The sequence below is a fragment of the Eumetopias jubatus genome, unplaced genomic scaffold (genome assembly GCF_037043125.1).
Source record: "Eumetopias jubatus isolate StellerSeaLion01/CBP00866 unplaced genomic scaffold, mEumJub1_p1.0 scaffold_1, whole genome shotgun sequence".
Lineage (NCBI taxonomy): Eukaryota > Metazoa > Chordata > Mammalia > Carnivora > Otariidae > Eumetopias > Eumetopias jubatus.
Window position 1 is genome coordinate 59,733,355 of NW_028274807.1, and position 19,039 is coordinate 59,752,393.

Genomic DNA, 19,039 nt, shown 5'->3' on the forward strand with positions numbered 1-19,039 from the left:
AATATTATAAAGTTATGATAATTAAGGCACTGTGGTGTCAGCACAAAAATAGAGAAACAGTTTATTGGTTGAAATAAAGATCCTAAAAACATTTAATGTAGGCAAAAGATGGCATTACAAATTAGTGGGTAAGGATGGCTAACTTGTTAAATGGTGCTGGGATAATTGGATTATCCCAGGAAAAAGAATAAAATAGGGTACATGTAAGATATCACATACAAAAATAAATGCCAAGAAGTTTAGAGATCAAAATGTACAAGGCCAAACTTTTAAACTGTTAGAAGAAAATAAAAGAATGAAGAAAATAAAGGAAGGCTGTCATATGGAAGGATTTCTTAAATGACATAAAAGCATTATATATGTGTGTGTGTGTTTCTAAGTAGGTTTCATACATAGCATGGGGCTGGAACTCACTACCCCGAGATGAAGAGTTGCATGCTCTACTGACTGAACCAGTCAGGTGCCCCAGCACAAACTATAAAGGTTAAAATATCAATAACTTAACTGCATTAAAATTAGAAACTTTTCCAAAATAAGCTACTACAGACACAGATTAAGAAAATATATTTGTAATCTCTATTGCCCAAAGGACGAGAATCCAGAACACTACAACCAAAACCAAAACCAAAACCCAAACCGGTCCAAATAACAATAGCAAAACAAATGACCTAACAGAATGATAGGTAAAGATACAAACAGGCAACGTACACAAAGAAATCCCAATGGTTTATAAGTAAAAAAAAAAAGAAAAAAAAATTAAATGAGATATTATTTAATACCTATCAAATTGACAAAAAATGTAAAAGTCTAACCATCCCCAATGTTATGAAGTATGTGGAGAAGTTCTCACAATGGCTAATGAGTATAAATTGCTACTACCCCTTTGGAGAGAAATTTTACATTCCTAGTGAAATTGAAAATGCATGTTTCTTATAGTTAAGCAACTCCTCCTCCATTTAAAAACATGTATAAAAATGTTAACTGCAGTATTAGTTGTGATTGGGAAATACTAGAAATAACGTCTAACAATAAGAGACTCAACAAACAGATTTTAGTGATATCTATAGTAGAATACATTTTATATAAGCCATACTATGGCTATTGGCTTATGTAAAACTAATTCATAATGATAGAAGTCAGAATAGTTTTGCTTGTTTTTAACCTTTTGTTAAAGGTTTGGAGAATATCACACTCAAGAGGGCACAAGGGACGCTTCCAAGGTATTGTGAATGTTTTGTATCTTGGACTGGGTGTTGTCACATGGATATATACTTATGTAAAAGCTCATCAAGCTATATACTTAATTTGTGTACATCATTTTATGTAACTTAGAATAATAAAAGACAAAAAACAGGTTTAGAAATAAGTGTGCCAAATATTTGTTTAATTTGGGTGTGGATTCTTTTGTGTTCACATTATTCTTTATATTTTTATGTGCTTGAAATATTTTATTTTAAAATAATTGATAAGACAAAGACTACAGCTCTTCCTAACTAGAATTAATCAAGGTGAAAGGAAGCTCTAGCGTCACCTTCTTTTCACTGTCCCTGACAATAGATCCCAATACTCCAGGAATCAGCAAACACTTCACAGCCAAACATACTTAAAAAGTGTTTGTTTTGTCAAAGCAAAAGCAAAACTTTCAATTCATCTCTTGACTACGTGTAGAATCTAGGCTTTCTTAAGTGAGTCACCAGCAGTACATATTGTTGATATGATGCTACCAATGCACAGAAATCATCTAGTCAGGGTTTCAAAAGATGAAGTGGGGGGTGCCTTGCCAAGGACTTTTCTGATATGAATCAACAGGTGGTTGGGCATCAACATTGCTATTTGCTCATGCATTTCACCTCTGGTTTCAGAAAAGAAAAAAGAGACGATACCTTTTCAATGCTGTATTTCAAGTCGACCATGTGGAAGGCAAGGTTTTATTCCAGCCAATTCTCTTCCTCTCAAAGCGTGGAGGAAAAGTGTCAGCCACTGCTACTCTCGCCACCAGCCACGGTACAGATGTTTGGAAAATGCAAAAACAGAGAAATGAAACAAAAAGAAAACCCTCAAAAACAAAGTTTTGCATAAATGAAAAATAGAGTATGTAATTATCATGGCTGCAAAAAGGTAAATGCATTTTTTATTTTTCCCTTGTGCTAAACTAAAAGAACTAAAATGAACAAAAACATTGATGTTTTAACTTAATCAGTGTTTTGTTGAAACTGACAATTAACAAGGAACAACTCAAACGTGGCTAAAAGTGGGAATAAAAACCAGATTTCTTTTAATCTGATAAAAGATTTTTTATATTCAAGAATGTTAGAATATGACCTACTTAAACGAATACTTATTAAAGGAACAGACCCATTTAAAAATATATGTTTTGTATGGTGACTAACATAACATAATAAAATTAAAAAAAAATGTTTCCAGACGCCAAAATGGGAATGGGGTAAGTGTTTCTTTGAAATCTTATAAGAGAAAACATTTAATTGAAATTGTAATGGTTTCTTATGTGACTCAGATAAACTACAGCTTAGGAAGAAATGTCTCCAAACTATTCAAATGTACATCCCTAAATTGGCTTAGCCAGGGCACAACCCCAGTTATTCCAAAAACAAATGCCCCGTTAGACTTAAGTACATCATTGTGAATTATTCAAATGACACTGTTTGTTTAAAAGAAATTTTTAGGCCTAGCTCTGCCACAATCTTGTTGTATATCTTTGTTCACATTATTAAACATCTCTGGGTCTCAGTATCCACATTTCTCAAGCGTGAGTGTGATACAAAGTCATAGACTATCACTGAGTTCCTTTCCAGCCCTAAAACCCTATGAATCTAATGGGATTACTCTAGCATAAGAATTTTTCTTTTCTCTCTTCCTTCCTTTCTTTCTTAAAATAAATAAACAATCAAATAAGTAAATACATATTAAAAACACATACACATACACTAATCAGCTATCCCTCAGACTAGGAAGAGAGAACATTTTTTATTGTTGGTGCCATTATCTATTCCCTAACATGTATTTAAAAAGAGAGTTCCCATAAAAAAAGACTTTTATTTATTTTTTTCCTGAATCAAAAATAGCATATTATTTCTTTGCCATTTAAGTTCTATTAAAAAAATAAAACACAAAATCATTACAGAAATCCTATTAGGAACTTTAAAAAGAAAAAGTAACTAGAATTCCATTTAAAATTCCAATAGTTCATTTACATGTGTTCTTTTACAGAAAATATAGGTGTCCTACCTCAAACTACCTTCACCTCCTTTTCCAGGGGTAGTATCCTTAACTGTGGAAAAAACAGGACCCTCTCTCATACCCTTCCCACCTGTCTTCTGAGGTAACAAAGCGGAGGTATAGATTGCAGTGTGAGATATTTGGAATGGGAGTAGAACATTTCATCTGGGAGACAGCACTGTGGTCAGTTCACCAAATCTAAAAGAAAGGTAAGCCCAGTCACTACTTTGGCAAGAAATATGGGTTCTCATGGCTGAACGATGATAACCATTTTTACCCAAGACTTTTAAAAATGAAAGCACCTGAGGCAACAGGAGAAAATAAGTCTGAGAATGCAAGTTTTTCTCGTCTATATTTAAACCAGACAAGACAATATCAATGTACCTTTAACTGAGGGTCTAAAAAAATACAGGGCACCTGACACCTTGATGAGTAAGAGACGCCTAGCTTTATGCAAAGGCCAAGTCTGAGGGTGAAGGCTCCATTGTTCCCAGGGCTTATACGCCCAGGGCACCAGCGGAGACACAATACTCTGGCACAACAGGCCAGGCTCCTGTTACAGGCTCCAGCTCAGCTCTGTGTGCTGATAGCCTGGGACCCACCACACTGCACACTCAAGGAACACCAAGGATGGGTCCCCCAAGGGAGGAGGGCTACTCAAACAGCAAGGCAAGAATTGGAAGTTGTACAGTGTATGAGCACTCCCTACTGGCAGCTGAGGTTGGAGATGAAGTGGTGGTGTCTTAGAGGGGGCTGTCGAAGGTTTCTGTGAGGAGGCTAATGGACCCAGCTGACTTTTCATGGACAAGAGCATGGCTCTGACTAGGTCTAGAGAGTTCCAGATGCTATCCTGAATGAGGAGGAGGCTAGGAGAGAAGCTACTGATGGGAGGAACTCCAAGAACTGGCAAAAACGAGGTTTGAAAGCTGGTATATACTTTTCATTAACTTTCCCAGCTATTAACATTTTATAAAGTATATATGGGTCCCCCCCCACGTGTGTGGGTAATAGAGGAGGTACAGTAGGAAATGAATTTCTGTGCAGCTCCCTTTATTCCAGCAAGAGAATCCTTGGGACAGTGCAATGTGTTGGCAACGTTTATGTTTTACCAGGAAATCCTATCCATAACCCGAATGGAATTGCCTGGTGTGCCCCCAATACCGCTGTGCCTAGGTTCCAAACAGGTGGTCCTTGTTTATCTGTACAGCCGAGGGCAACAATACTGGTATCTCCCTAGTGCTCCGCTCTGTTAGGGTTCTTCTGTAGGAGAAGATGAAGGTCAAGATGGCAGCCCACTAACAGCAGCAGTATTTCAGTTGCAGGAATAACTTGCTTGTCATCAACTTGTTAATGCAATAGTCAAACATTTCTTTGACATGTACAGTATCAGCTAACTTCAACAGATAAAGGGTCTAGAACAGGAAGATGCTGCAGATGCTTTAGCTCCGAGGAAGGCTTAGCAGAGCCAAAACGTCAGCAGGGCCTGTTTGTTCCATCGTTTCCATCGGGCTCTGGGAAAGAAATGTTAGATTACTGCAATGACAAGTTTGTGACAAGCAAGTCATTTGTGCAACTGGTGCGCTCCTGTTTTTATCTGTTTACCATTCAGACTTGTGAATGCCATTTCAAGCACTTACAGGATTTCTGGCTCCCATTAAGGGGAAATGGTTCCTCCATGTTTAGAATTTTCTGCCTCAAAGAAAATTACTAAGCAATTATTTATTCCTGTGGTCACAGTGTCACACAAAAGCACTCGAGTTGTTTAGTTGGACTCTGAATCATGAAATGGAGTCCTGTAGACTGGATAGCTTGGAGCATCAGGAATTTCTCGTCTAGTTTATTGGAATGACTACAAAGCAAGCCTGTGAGAGTCAATAAAATTGTGGCCAGCTTGAAATACCTTGCTCTTTTGCTCTGGGATCATATATCAAGGCCATATGCTTCAAGGCACATAAATTCACTTGTAATGAGTGGATCCTGAGAAGCCAAGGCCTGACTATGTCACAGACACTGACATGTGATCTAACATATGATAGTTTTGGTGACAAGGACTGCTTTAACTGTTGAGAAGGGAACTTACACAGCTTTCTCCCTGTATTCTGTGGGTAAGCAGAGGGCCAGTCCAGACCCAGAAAACATTTTAAGCATGTGGTAAAAAAAAAAAAAGTAATATCATAATATAAAATTTACTGGGGATCATCTTCTCTAGGCTGACTTTTTCTCAGTAAATGGAGATCCTGGCAGATTTCAGATTAAGATTTCAAGACTGATTCACTGGATTCCTCATCTGAGATCACCGAGTGACTTCTGGTGAGTCATTTTAACCTCCTGGGAAGAGGGTATAAAATAATAATACCTTGTTCACTCAATGTGAATTGGGCTCAGGGTCAATATTATCAGAGATGAAGAGTGCCTTCAGAGTTCAAGGACAAGAATAGTATTTCCTAAAAGCCATGTATTTTTTTATGATTTAAAAATATTTGCACACTGTTAGCACTGAATTTACAAATAATTGTAGGTAGACCTTTCAAAGAACACAGAAGCATGAAGTTTTGAAGCAGACAGATACCATAGTATCTGGGGAAGTAGGTCAAAGCTGAAACAGTGTGGAATGTCAGGGACGGAACAGAAAGTAATGACGTAAAATGAGGCAGAGCTTGGTATGGGTGACCAGACAATGTTACGAAATGGATAACAGTCCTCATTGAATAAAAATTTTATTGTCAATAATTATTTGCCAGACACTACATGTGTTACACAATTTACATGTGTAATATAGTCTTTACATGAGCTCAATGGTATATGCATTATAATTTTTTTAACATGTGGAAACTGAAACTTAGAGAAATTTAAATAACGTTACCATAAATCTGTTAAGTAGCCCAGATTTGAAACTAGCTTTCCTCACTCTTAAGCCCTTATACTCTTAACCACTGGAGAACTAAAGTCATTTCCACTGCCTTCAGAAGACTTTTCTCTCTCTGGTGTACTGGAAAACATTTTAATCTGTAAATGTAGATATTCAAGATTTCATATAAAAGACCAGTGAGAATATTCTGGCTCTAGCTGTACTGCCACCTTTCTTAGGCCCCTGGGAAAGCTGAGCCTCGTCAAGATGTCGTTCCTTTTGCCCCAGCCTGACCTATTCCTACTTGCATACCCTGGGAAAGAGGTGAAAGTGATTCCAACTTAATCACGTATCTCTGCTGTGAAGGCAGGGTGTTTGGCCGCATCTCCTGTGTCCATGCCAACTCCCTTCTCTCTCTTCATGTGTACAGTCTTTAGTTCCCCTACTCTTTGCTCCCGTATTACCTCCAGGGAGCCTCCTTTTGTCACTCTCTGCTATTCTTTTTAGGTGGGGGAAGGGGTGGACACCTTTTTTTACCATGACAAGGATTGCTGAGATGGTATAAACTTCAAACTTTGCACAGAATGTATCCTTTGTTCAGTCTTCTGCTTTGTTTCTCTTTAATGATAGCTTTGCCACAGGTCCCATCCTTACGTAACTCAGAACTATGCAAATCAAACTGGTAATCGAGAGACTTCTAGGCAACTTGGCCTGCAAATGAGTATGTGTTCAAGAGGTAGGAACCTCTGAGGGAGGTGTGTCCTCTGAATATTATGTGTCTAATAGCTGCTTTCCTTGTAAGAGTGGCAAAGAATAAGCTCAGTGAAATCTGTATTGACATTCCCTGGTCTCTTTTTAGTGTGTGTTCAGAGAGGGTCACAAGAGCATTTAGCTCACACAAACTGTGCTTTGTTTGTTTTTTATGATATTTCTACCTTTTTTGTTTGTTTGTTTGTTTTAGCTTCTAGGCATTTTCCCAAGCATAGTATTCTTACTTAAAAGCTACTCAAAAAGACCCCATGCATAATGTAAAATAATAGGATCAGCAATGTGTATAGAGCCCTAAATAACCAGTGGCCTGAGTTTTGACCTAGTGCCTGAGTTTGCTTATGGTAGCCATTCAGCCTTTGCTGCACACCAACAGGGGACATGGGGGCTCAGCCTCATAGGCAACCCAATGCTGCTTTAGAACCCTTCTGTACAAAATTTGGCACCAAATAAGGTTCCTTATGTTGAACCTTAAGCTGTCTTTCTAAAATTCCCTTCATGGCTTCTAGTCTTTTCTCACACCACCTTTCAATCCTGAGAGCTTTAGGGGATCCATAATTTAATGGCTCATTTAAAGATACCCCTTGAGCATATCATATACCAATAAGTGGGTTTTAGATTGTTCTGCTTTGTCCTTCTCTCCTCACCCCCCTTGAGTTAAATTCCCACTCTATTCCTCTGACAATGCTGGAAGAAATGAAAGTCAGTCAGTCTACTAAGTTTTTCATTTCCATTTGGATGTAGACAACATGTGTGGCAAAGAATTCTTAATCTCTTTGATTTTCTGTCCTAATCTGTGGAAAACCTTGCTAGACAACATCAGGCAGATTTGATGGTTACAGCTATTTATAGGGTAACCATATAATTTATTGTCCAAACCAGGACATATTTTGTGAAAGGCCTCTGTGAATAATTATATCAAGACCATAGTCACAAGCCAGAACTGTCCTAGGTGAATCTATACAGTACCTTGCACATGCCTTTACTCCAGTACATATCTCTTTGTACCAGAGTTACCTATTTACATGTCTGTTTCTCTCACTAGTCTGTGAGCACTCTTTACTGACAGAAATTTATTTACCTGTGTACCTCCAGTTCCTAGATGAGGGCTTGGCAAGTAGAAAGAGTGTGGCAGATTTTTTTTTTTTTTTCCTAATTGAGGATGTCTTTCCCCTAATCACATTCTGTGGGCCTCTGCCCTTTTTTTTATAGCAGATACCACCAACACTTAACTGGCTTCATTTTTGGGGGATGAATCAAAAACACTTCACTTAGTACAGTAGGAAGGGAATGATGTAAGTTTAATGGTAATGGGTTTGACTTTGAGTACTGACAGCAACAAGCAGAGGGTGAAATGTGATAACTTTTCCACTAAAAGTTTATAACTTTTCACAGAACACTGAACAATATGCTCTAATCTCTTTGTTCACAAGCACATTTTTTTCAGCAGCTGTACTACAGCAACTACAGTAAATCAGTTGTTAAAGGAAATGATCAGAACATAGTGTGATGGCGACATATGTGACCATATGTAACAAAGGTAATGTCCTGTGATTCCTGAGAATTGTCCACTAAAACCCTGGTGGTCCTGCTATTGCTTTCACATATGCCAAGCACATTTAGAAGTCCCTGTGGCTTCCAGCAGCTTTGCCTCTGAATAACAGTGACTTTAAAAAAGAGAGAGAAGTTGGGGTGCCTGGATGGCTTAGTTAATTAAGCTTCTGACTCTTGATTTTGGCTCAGCTCATGATTTCAGGGTTGTGAGATCGAGCCACACCAAGTGTGGAGTCTGCATAAGACTCTCTCTCAAAGAGAGAGAGAGAGAGAGAGAGGAAACTCCTGAAAAATGTGAACCACCTAGAGAAATCATTCCTTCTCTTCTCCCTGACACAGGTAGACTGTTACAAGAAGATGTGAAACGATCAGGTTTAAGCTAAAGAGCTTCACAGGAGACAGTCCCACAACTTCCCTTTCAGTATTCAGAAGCCTCATTATCAAGAACCTACCTCATTATCAAACCTATAGATTTTCTGTCATAGGATAAGCATATTTTATTACAGTGGGTCCTCAGTGAAGAAAAGAGAGAAAGTCTCATTTCTTATTTCCCTTAACTTGCTTAAAAACTGGTATTAGCTCAGTATCTCAACCTTCCTTTTTCTAAGATGAGTAAAAAAGTCTCAATGTCTTTGACTTTTCCTTAAAGAACATTTTTTCTCAAAATGTTAAATTTAAAAATTTTATTGGGAGGGGTTTTATAACTCTTTCTTTCTAAGATGCTCATTCAAATTTTAGTGAATTCAGAACAAGCATGATTAAGTGTCTGATCTATGCTCAGAGGAAATAGTAGAAATGTCTATATTTTACATGCTTCTTATACATTTCACTATTACAGCTATTTTTAAATTTCTGTTTTACCTCTCACACTCTTTATTAACTTTCTATGCTCTACTTCTAGATGCTATTTTGCCCACAGAGCTAGTCATTCTTTATTTTCAGTCCATTAGTGACATTTACCAAACCATCATGGTAATGGAAAATACAAGACTTAAAAGAAGATTCAGAAAAAACACAGTTAAATGCCTTCCCTTGCAGACTCTTTAATTTGTGGAGAGAGAAGAAATGTCCCACATAAAGTAAGCAACATGGATATGTATGTTCAGGTGTGTGGTATTAGTTTAGCAGCTATTAACATATGCAAGCTAGTACAGTTATTATGAAATTCTCTCTATATATTTATATGTGGTGATGGGAGTAGTGGAATGAACTGCCACTTGGGAGGTTTGTTTTCCCTCTTGTGAAGAATGCTAACATTAATCGTTATTTAATGACATTCTATTTATTTACTGTTTATTTCAAATGATTGTCTTCTCTCTGAAGTCTCAAATTATTGCTATTTGGCCACTGTGCATAAAAGCACCATACTTTAAAAGCATGTATTCCCTGTCCTCAACATCTAAAATAGTGATTTACAACCATTTAGAATCTCTGGTGTCCTGTTGTTAATGTGATTTTGCATCACTTTTCCCTGCTTACTCCTTCTTAAAATATAATTTTAAATTAAAATGGATTTTGTTTTGATATATCGAAATGCTACTGATAATTTAGACCACACTGAGTTTGTTCATATTGGAAACCATGTGTCTAGATAATCAAGGTAATCAAAGACCAGAATGCAGGACAGACACCAATGGCATACCATTTCTACATTTCTCCATATTGACTGGTCCCCTAAAAAACATTTCCTTAGAATTCTAAAGTGCCTGGCACCAAATAAATAGATTAGAAATTTGACTGATTGATTGTCATTTGAGATAAAATTTAAAGCTCTGCTAGTTAAGTGGAGTGAAACCATAACTCTAGCTTTGCCTTAGTTCACCAGAACTCTCACTGGGCCAAGAAAGGAAACACATTAGGATGGCATTGGGTTGGTTATTACCTAGTGTCCTAGCATTGTCAGAAGACTGACAAATCAGTTTACCAGGGTTTACCTGGGATATTTCCTTGCATGGAAATTAGATTGTTAGATTCCATGTCAACTTGCAGATAGAAGTATTAAAATAGTTGTTTTCAGGTACAGTTTCTCAAATAGTAAGTTTCATTTTGGCAGAGAAGAGACAATGAAGGTAGATGTGAAAGTGTCATCACCCACAAGCTGAGCTAGAGCATAACTGCAGCCTTCCTAGGTGATTGGCCACAGAGCACCATTTATGGCCAAAAGTTTGAATTTCTATATTGATCTTATTTTTAAATTACACTTAATACAAATATAACAATGTTCTAAATAAGCAGCTCATTTATTAAATTTCTAGAGAATCTTCCTCTAAAATACTTCGTCCTATCTATTCTTTTATTCAACCTATTCTCAATTTTTTACTAGCCTCTTCTTTTTATATAATTTTACTCTATAAAGGTCTATGGTATATTTTCTAACAGCATAATCTATTCTTATATCTGTTATAATTAACTTAATCTATTAATCTAAGCCCTAATCTAGTCTATTCCAAGCATACAATTCTAAGAGATTCACATACAAAACCTAACATTCATTACTTCTGGACACATATATGGTCACTGGATCCATGACTGCTAGTTAAGCAGGTAGCTTTTAAGTCACTATTACATGAGTAGAAACTGAAAAGTATATACTTTGTAATTATTGGGAAAAAGAGGTCTTTGATTATAGAGAAGCATATAGTTATTTCAAAAGCTCATTTTTTTCAAAAAGAACAAAGGCAATGGTCCCCACTCTGTGTGTGGTATTGTATGTACATCCAAAATTCCGTATTCGCTTTTTCTTTACACATTTACACATTTCTTTAGATCTGGAGGTGAGTCCTAAAAAGTACTCCTTAACACTTCTTACCTAGGGTCCTTTTAAGTTGAAGGTTGGCAAATAGACTTTTATGAAGGTCAAGGTAGTAATCGTTATATAAATCATTCAGTCATTCTTAAACTCAGAATAAGAAAAACAATTTATTGGCTAAAAAATAGAGGGAGACAGATTTCTGAGTAACGATGTCCCTGAGACGGGGTCATAACAAAACTAAAACTAGATAGGCCATTTACCTCTTGTGCCATTTAGGGTGGGAGTTGTGGGTCTCTCTTTGAGTGATATTTATCACCAACATACCTCATCTCCATAACAACAGTAGATTTCACTTTATGTAAACAACCCCTTCAAGTGTTCTTTTGCTTATTAGCCATCCAGGCAGGCAGCTATTTCTTTTCTGCCAGGGGTAGCCAACGCTGAAGAGTCAATTTATGCACCTTCCTTGCTGAGGTGGGATCAGAGGTATTTCCTCAGGACTTCTGTCTCACTGTCCTCATTTCTGTCACTTCATTCTGTGATCAGTAGACAAAATATACACCAGCAAAGAAAAAGCTAGGATTTCTAAGGAAGAGCAAAGAAGTTGCTAGGATTTCTAAGGAAGAAGAACCCAAATCTTTCCTGCTTTAGGCGAGAACATTTTAGTATTAATGGAAAGAGATGGTTAAATTGCAGCCCATCAAATTTCAACTACAGTTCCAAAGTGTGTCTAAAGTGATCCAAAAGAAAACAAAATTCCTTCTGTCCTTAGCTATAAATTCTGCAGGATGATTCTACGTTCTCATCTTATTCTGGTTTCTTCCTCTGTCCCAGAAAGGATTAGTGTCTAACATTAAACAAACAGTATATAATAAAGAACAGATATAATGTATATTCATAAAATTCTGAATCCACAGCAAGAGGAGGTTAAGTTCTTAGCCTAGCAGATGAGTCTTACTGATAGTAATAGAGATGTTTCTAATCCGTTCATAGAAGGTGCTGAAAATGTTCTCTATTAAATCTTGAAGTTTTGGTAGTATAAAAATCTTATGATTACTGCCATATATTGGATTTTTTCCCCCTCTTCTGTGGGACCACAAAAACAATCTAAGTATAGACAGAGGCAGGAGAGCATGTTTATTTCATTAGGATCCATACATGTTACTATATTTTTTTGTAAATGAATTATGAAGAAAAATACTAAATTCCTTGATGCAGGCCATGTTACAAATCCATGTATACCTATGCTTTCCTTTTTCCTGTTCTCTCAATCCTTTTGCCTGTTTTTCCTTTTTGAATTCAAGACCTGCGCTTATACTGTCAGATGATTTTTGGTGGCTGGAGTCCTTGTGACATTTCTTTGTCCACCCATGCTGTCTAGTTTAATATGACACTCCCAAGAGGCCTTCATCCTATCGAAGATGATGACTGATTGGACTTAAACAACAATTTACATATTATGACATAAAATCTGGAGGCAGCATTTATAGCTGATCAAGTGAACTTTTAGCCTTACATATGATTCATAATTATGAGGCAAATAAATATGTGTATTTCCTTCTCTGAAATATAACTAAAGGCCCTAGAAGTCCTGAGTTTGTGTTCAGTTGTACTGAAACTGCATTAATGCTGTTCATTAGGTACTGTTTTTTCAGTACTAACAAGAAAATTTGCCATGGTATACAGCAGATCCTATATGAAAACAAGTACTCATATGTTAGGGATCTGAATTGAAAATCCAGAATGGGAAAGATCTGTGAATGAAATGAAGCTTGAGTGAATTCATTCAACTTAGGAGTTATTACTGGTCCAATGAGTCTAAGGAAGCAGCAGTTAATAATTCCCATCCAGAGGCATTAATAGTTCCAGAATAGTCTCTTGGATATAGGAAACCTGGATTATTTAATCTGAGCATGACCTAAAGCTTGCAAATCCTTTTGTACCTATCCTAGGTTGGATGCAGATCTTCAAGGTAAGACTGGTCGCTGGTAAACTCTCATCTGCCATGTTTCTTTCTTTAAAGCCCAGATTCCTGACATATTTTCATTTTGGATATGGTCATGATTACACATGGGTTGAGAGCACACAAAATTTCAGTAACTAAAATGTTGCCCTGCTAGTGGTCTCTCTTACAAACCTTGAAAGGCCAATATGCTATTATCTAGGGCAGTTCATGGGAAAGTTGACATAATAACGCTTTAATGATTTAAGTTATAAATGGACCATTTCACTGACGAGTAGAAAGGATAACTGAGAAATGTTTGAAAATATAAATTGTTTTTGTTTCAGAGAATAATCTTTTCTTTCCAACCTAATAGTATTTTTTCTTTATGTAGCTAAATCACCCGAGGCTCATACATAAACTATGGAGATTTCACCTATAAAATCTCAACATATATATTTCTACCATAAAATAGCAACAACAATTTTGGTCCAAATATAACCCAAGCAAGAAAGAAGTACCTAGAATATAATAAAGACTGTGTTGCTTATGCATATAGCTATATACTATAAAACCCAGCAAATCAAGATTGTACAATGATGCCATTTACTTCGGTTTCATAATAGTATGTTTTAAGATTCCTATTTTTGTACATAGAGGGGAAAATGACATCATATAAACGAAGCACACAAACACAAAGGTGCAGCAGGTAAGTGCAAGATGCCCACATACTGTCAACAAAGTCTTGCCAGTTGTAAAAGAAGTTGACATGCTAATATCCATTCATTTGGACTCGTTACTGAGACACCAAGAGAGTGATGGCTGGCAGGCAGTGCATTTAAGTGCGGTTACTGAGGCCCCCAAATATTGACAGAATGCCAGATTCCAAGAAACTATTGATGTACACAGCCAGCCACAGCTCCAGACACCTCTCAGACAGAGTCTTTAAATGTCACAGATAAATGAATTTTCATGAAACTGGGAGAGAGAAAGGAAGAGCAAGAAGAGAAAAAGAACACAGAATGAGAGGCAGGATAAGAAGAAGAAAGAAGAAAATCGCTTCCATACCACTGGCATGAAAGCATGCGGCATCTCATATCTAAAGCGCCTTGCAAATGATGTGAGATCAAACCTTGTGAATGCATTCTGTGTTACCAAAGCACTCAAATGCCTTTAATAATTCCACTGTGTACTTAAAAAGTTAAGGTGGATACTTGTTTTAGAATAGCTTCAACAAACTATTTCTGAACAAAACAGAATTCAAATATAAATACTGCAAAACTCAATCTTAGAAAAAATTCAAAAGAAAGAACCACAGGCAAAAATAAACATGAGAACGTCTCCTAAGCAGTTCTCCACATATTTTAGAGGTTAAAAGTCAAGGTGCCATGAAGTCTATTTTTTGCCAAGACACAGACATGTCCTCTGACAGTTTCCTTTCCAGAGTCCTACTGAAAGCAGTGACACCTAGTGGGTTTGTAACAAGATATTAAGGAATACCTTCCTCCACCCCTTGCTCCCTGCCTTTCCACAGAAAACACCTCCCAGGGAAGCATATGAGGTGAGTCAGTTACTTGACACATGAATACAGAAATGAACCACGGCTATAACTAGAACAACCAAGTGTTCCTCAGAAATCATGTGAAATGCAATATATTTTAAATGTAAATGAAACTTTTTCACTTTGAAAGTCTTCCATCTGCCTAGGGCACCTTCTCTTGACCTCGATGCACTGTGTCATTAAAAGCAACCACATATTCAAGGTTAGAATATGGCTTGCTTGCACATTTTCTTTTCTGTATTAGAGTTGTGCAATCTCCACATTTTACATAGAGCAATCATGCCAATGCCCACAAACAAAATTCTTCCTTCTATTCAAAAGCACACAGGTTAATTTTTTTTTCAACCTGCAGCAATATGGTTTCAAAAAGCTTCAACTGCCTTTTTACCAGCATTACAAGTCTTGGTATGAATTATTTTCCTGCATCTGGCTCTGTCTTGGGTACCTGGGACCTTAGCAAGTACTTGGAGAATAAAGTTATGTAGCTCATATATTCAAAAGGGGGTTTTGTTTTTGCACCAACTTTTTAATGATTTCTTAGTAGTTTTCTTTGTTTATGTTAGGAGATAAAATGAAAGGAATTAAGACTTCCTGCCATGGAAATAAAATTATTTTCTGTTTTTAAGAGACTTATTTATTTTTCTTGAGACATAATTGGCATACATTATCATATTAGTTTTAGGTGTACAACGTGGTGATATGACATCTGTATACACTGGAAATGTTCACCATAGTAAGTCTAGTTACCATCTGTCACCATACAAAATTAATACAATGTTATTGACTATATTCTCTATGCTTTACATTACATCCCCATGCCATTTAATTTATAACTAGAAGTTTGTACTTCTTGATCCCCTTCACCCACACCTTCTAGCAACCACCAACCTGTGCTCTGTATCTATGAGTCTGAGTTTTGTTTAGTTTGTTTTGCTTTTTAGATTCTACATACAAGGGAAATCATGTGATATCTTTCTCTGACTTATTTCACTTGGCATAATACCCTCAAGGTCCATCCATGTTGTTGCAAATGGTAAGATTTTATTTTTTTTATGGCTGAATAGTATTTCATCATGTATCCATACCACATCTTATTTATTCATTTATCTATGAATGAACACAGGTTGCTTCCATATTAAGCTATTATAAATAATGCTGCAATAAACATAATGGTGCTTATATCTTTTTGTGTTAGTGTTTTTGTTTTCTTTAGATAGATACTTCAGATAGATAATAGTGAAACTGCTGGATCATATGGTAACTCTATTTTTCATTTTCTGGGGAACCTTCATACTGTTTTCCATAGAGGCTACACCAATTTACATTCCCACCAACACTGCATGAGGGTTCCCTTTTCTCCATATCCTGGCCAACACTTGTTATTTCTTATCTTTTTTATAATTGCCATTCTAACAGATGTAAGGTGATATCTTGTGGTTTTGATTTGCATCTCCCTGATGATTGGTGATATTGAGTATCTTTTCATGCACCTGATGTCCATCTGTATATCTTCTTTAGAAAATATCTATGTAGGTCCTCCATCCATTTTTAAATTGTATTGTTTATTTTATTGTTATTGAGATATATGAGTTCTTTATATATTTTGGATACTAATCCCTTATTGGATGTATGATTTGCAGACATCTCCCATTCAGTAAGTTGCCTTCTATTGTCGATGGTTTCTTTCACTCTGCAGAAGCTTTTTAGTTTGATATAGTCCCATTTCTTTCCTTTGGCTTTGGAGTCAGATCCAAAAAACCATCACTAGGACCAATGTCAAGGAACTTACTGCCTATGTTTTCTTCTAGAAATTTTATGGTTTCAGGTCTTAAGAGTCAAGCCTTTAATCCATTTTAACTTTTGTATATAGTGTAAGATAATGGTCCAGTTTCATTTGTTTGTATGTAGCTGTCCAGTTTTCCCAACACCATTTATTGAAAAAACTGTCCTTTCCCCGTTATATATTCTTCCCTTCTTTATTGTAGATTAATTGCCCATATAAATGTGGGTTTATTTCTGGGCTCTCTATTCTGTTTCATTAATTTATGTGTCTGTTTTTATGCCAATATCATACAGCTTTGTTCTTCTTGTTCAAGATTTCTTTGATTATTCAGGGTCTTTTGTGATTCCATATGAATTTTAGAATTATTTGTTCTAGTTCTGTGAAAAAATGCCATGGAAATTTTAATAGGGATTGCACTGAATCTGTAGATTGCTGTGGGTAGTATGCACATTTTAACAATATTAATTTTCTCAATCCACAAGCACAGACTATCTTTCCATTTACTTGTGTTTCCTTCAATTTCTTTCATCAGTGTTTTACATAAGTTTTCAATGTATAGGTCTTTCATTTCCTTGGTCAAATTTATTCCTAGATATCTTATTCCTTTTGAGAATGGTATTTTTCTCTTGATTTTGGTTTCTGGTATAACATTATTAGTGTATAGAAATGCAACAATTTTGTTGCATGACCCCATAGTTGTAGTTGTTCAGTAACATGTTTAGTCTCCTGGTACTTGTAGTTTCTTTAGTTTTCTTGTAATTGATACCATTGTAGTCCAAAAAGACTTCTGACATGATTTCAGTCTTCTTTAATTTAATGAGGCTTGTTTTGTGGCCTAACATATGATCTATCCTTGAGAATGTACCATGTGCAATTGAGAAGAATGTGTATTCTGCTGCTTTTGGATAGAATATTCTGTATATATCTGTATATATCTATTAAGTCCATCTGGTCTAATGTGTTGTTTAAGGCCAGTGTTTCCCTATTGATTTTCTGTCTGGGTAATCTATTCATTGATATAGGTGGGGGTGTTAAAAGTGCCCTACTATTATTGTATTACTGCCAAATTCTCCCTTTAGGTCTGTTAATATTTGATTTATATATTTTGGTGTTCCTATGTTAGGTTCATATATACATTTGCATGGGTTTATAAGCTGGGTTGACCTCTTTGTTTATCATTATGTACCATCCTGCCGCTCTTTGTCTTTGATTACAGTCTTTGTTTTAAAGTCCACCCTGTCTGATATGGGTATAGATATACCAGCTCTCTTTTTATTTTTATTTGCATGGAATATCTTTTTCCATCCCTTCACTGTTAGTCTGCATGTGTCTTTACACTGAAGTGAGTCTCTTGTAGGCACATATAGATGGGTCTTATTTTTTTTTTTTATTCATTCATCCATTCTTTGTCTTCTGTTTGGAGAATTTAGTCCATTTACATTTTAAGTAATTATTTATAGCTACATCCTTATTGCCATTTTGTTAATTGTTTTCTGGTTGTTTTATAGTTTTTCTGTTCCTTCCTTCTTCTCTTGCTCTCTTCCTTTGTGGTTTGATGACTTTCTTTAGTGGTATGCTTAGATTCTTTTCTCATAATTTTTTGTGTATCTACTATAAGTCTTTGCTTTGTGGTTACCATGAAACTTATAGAAACAACTTATATGTGTAACAGTCTAAAGTTGATAACAACTTAAGTTTAAACACATTCTAAAGCTCTATGTTTTTACTCCCCACCATTTAATATGTTTGATGTACACTTTACATCTTTTATGTCTCCCCTAACTATTATAGTTTTAATTTTACTATTTTGTCTTTTAACTTTCATAGTACCTTTGTAAGTGATAAATCTACTACTTTACTATATATTTGTCTTTTCCAATGAGATTTTTACTTTCATAGGTTTTCTTGTTATTAATTAGTGCCATTTCTTTGTAGCTTAAAGTCCCTTTAACCTTGCTAGTACGGCCAGTTTAGTAGTGACAAACTCCTTTAGCTTTTGCTTGTCTCTTTATTTCCCTTTTGCATCTGAATGATAGCCACGCTGGGTATAAAGTATTCTTGGTTGGAAGTGTTTCCTTTCAGCACTTTGAGAATATGTTATTCCACTGTCCTCTGGTGTGCAAAATTTCTACTAAGAAATCTGACGATAACCTTATGGGGTTTCCCTTGTAATGTTACTGCTTTTCTCTTGCTGCTTTTAAGATTCTCTCTTTATCATTAACTCCTGATATTTTAATTATAATGTGTTGGTGTGGATCCTTTTGGGTTCATCTTATTTTGAACTCCCTGCACTTCCTAGACCTGGATGTCTGTTTCTTCCCTAGGTTAGGGAAATTTTCAACCATTATGTCTTCAAATAAGTTTTCTGTTACTTTCTCTCTTCTTTCTGGGACGCCTATAATGCAAATGTTATTCTGCTTGATGTTGTCCTGTAGGCCCCTTAAGTTGTCTTAATTTTTTTCTTTTTGCTGCTCTGTTTGGGTGATTCCATGCTTTGTCTTCCAGCTTGCTAATTCATTCTTCTGTTTCATCCAGTCTGTTGTTGAATCCCTACAGTGTATTTATCAGTTAAGCTATTATATTTTTGAGCTATG

At 36.1% G+C, this 19,039-nt stretch overlaps 1 non-coding gene across 1 annotated transcript in view; it reads right to left on the minus strand.

Annotated features, from left to right (window-relative positions):
- The window catches only part of LOC114214759 (uncharacterized), a 720,582-nt gene that overhangs the window by 189,296 nt on the left and 512,247 nt on the right, over positions 1-19,039 (minus strand). The window contains exon 6 of the transcript XR_015768493.1: positions 1,884-1,983. This is a non-coding gene — a transcript (uncharacterized LOC114214759). The remainder of the gene's footprint in view (positions 1-1,883; positions 1,984-19,039) is intronic.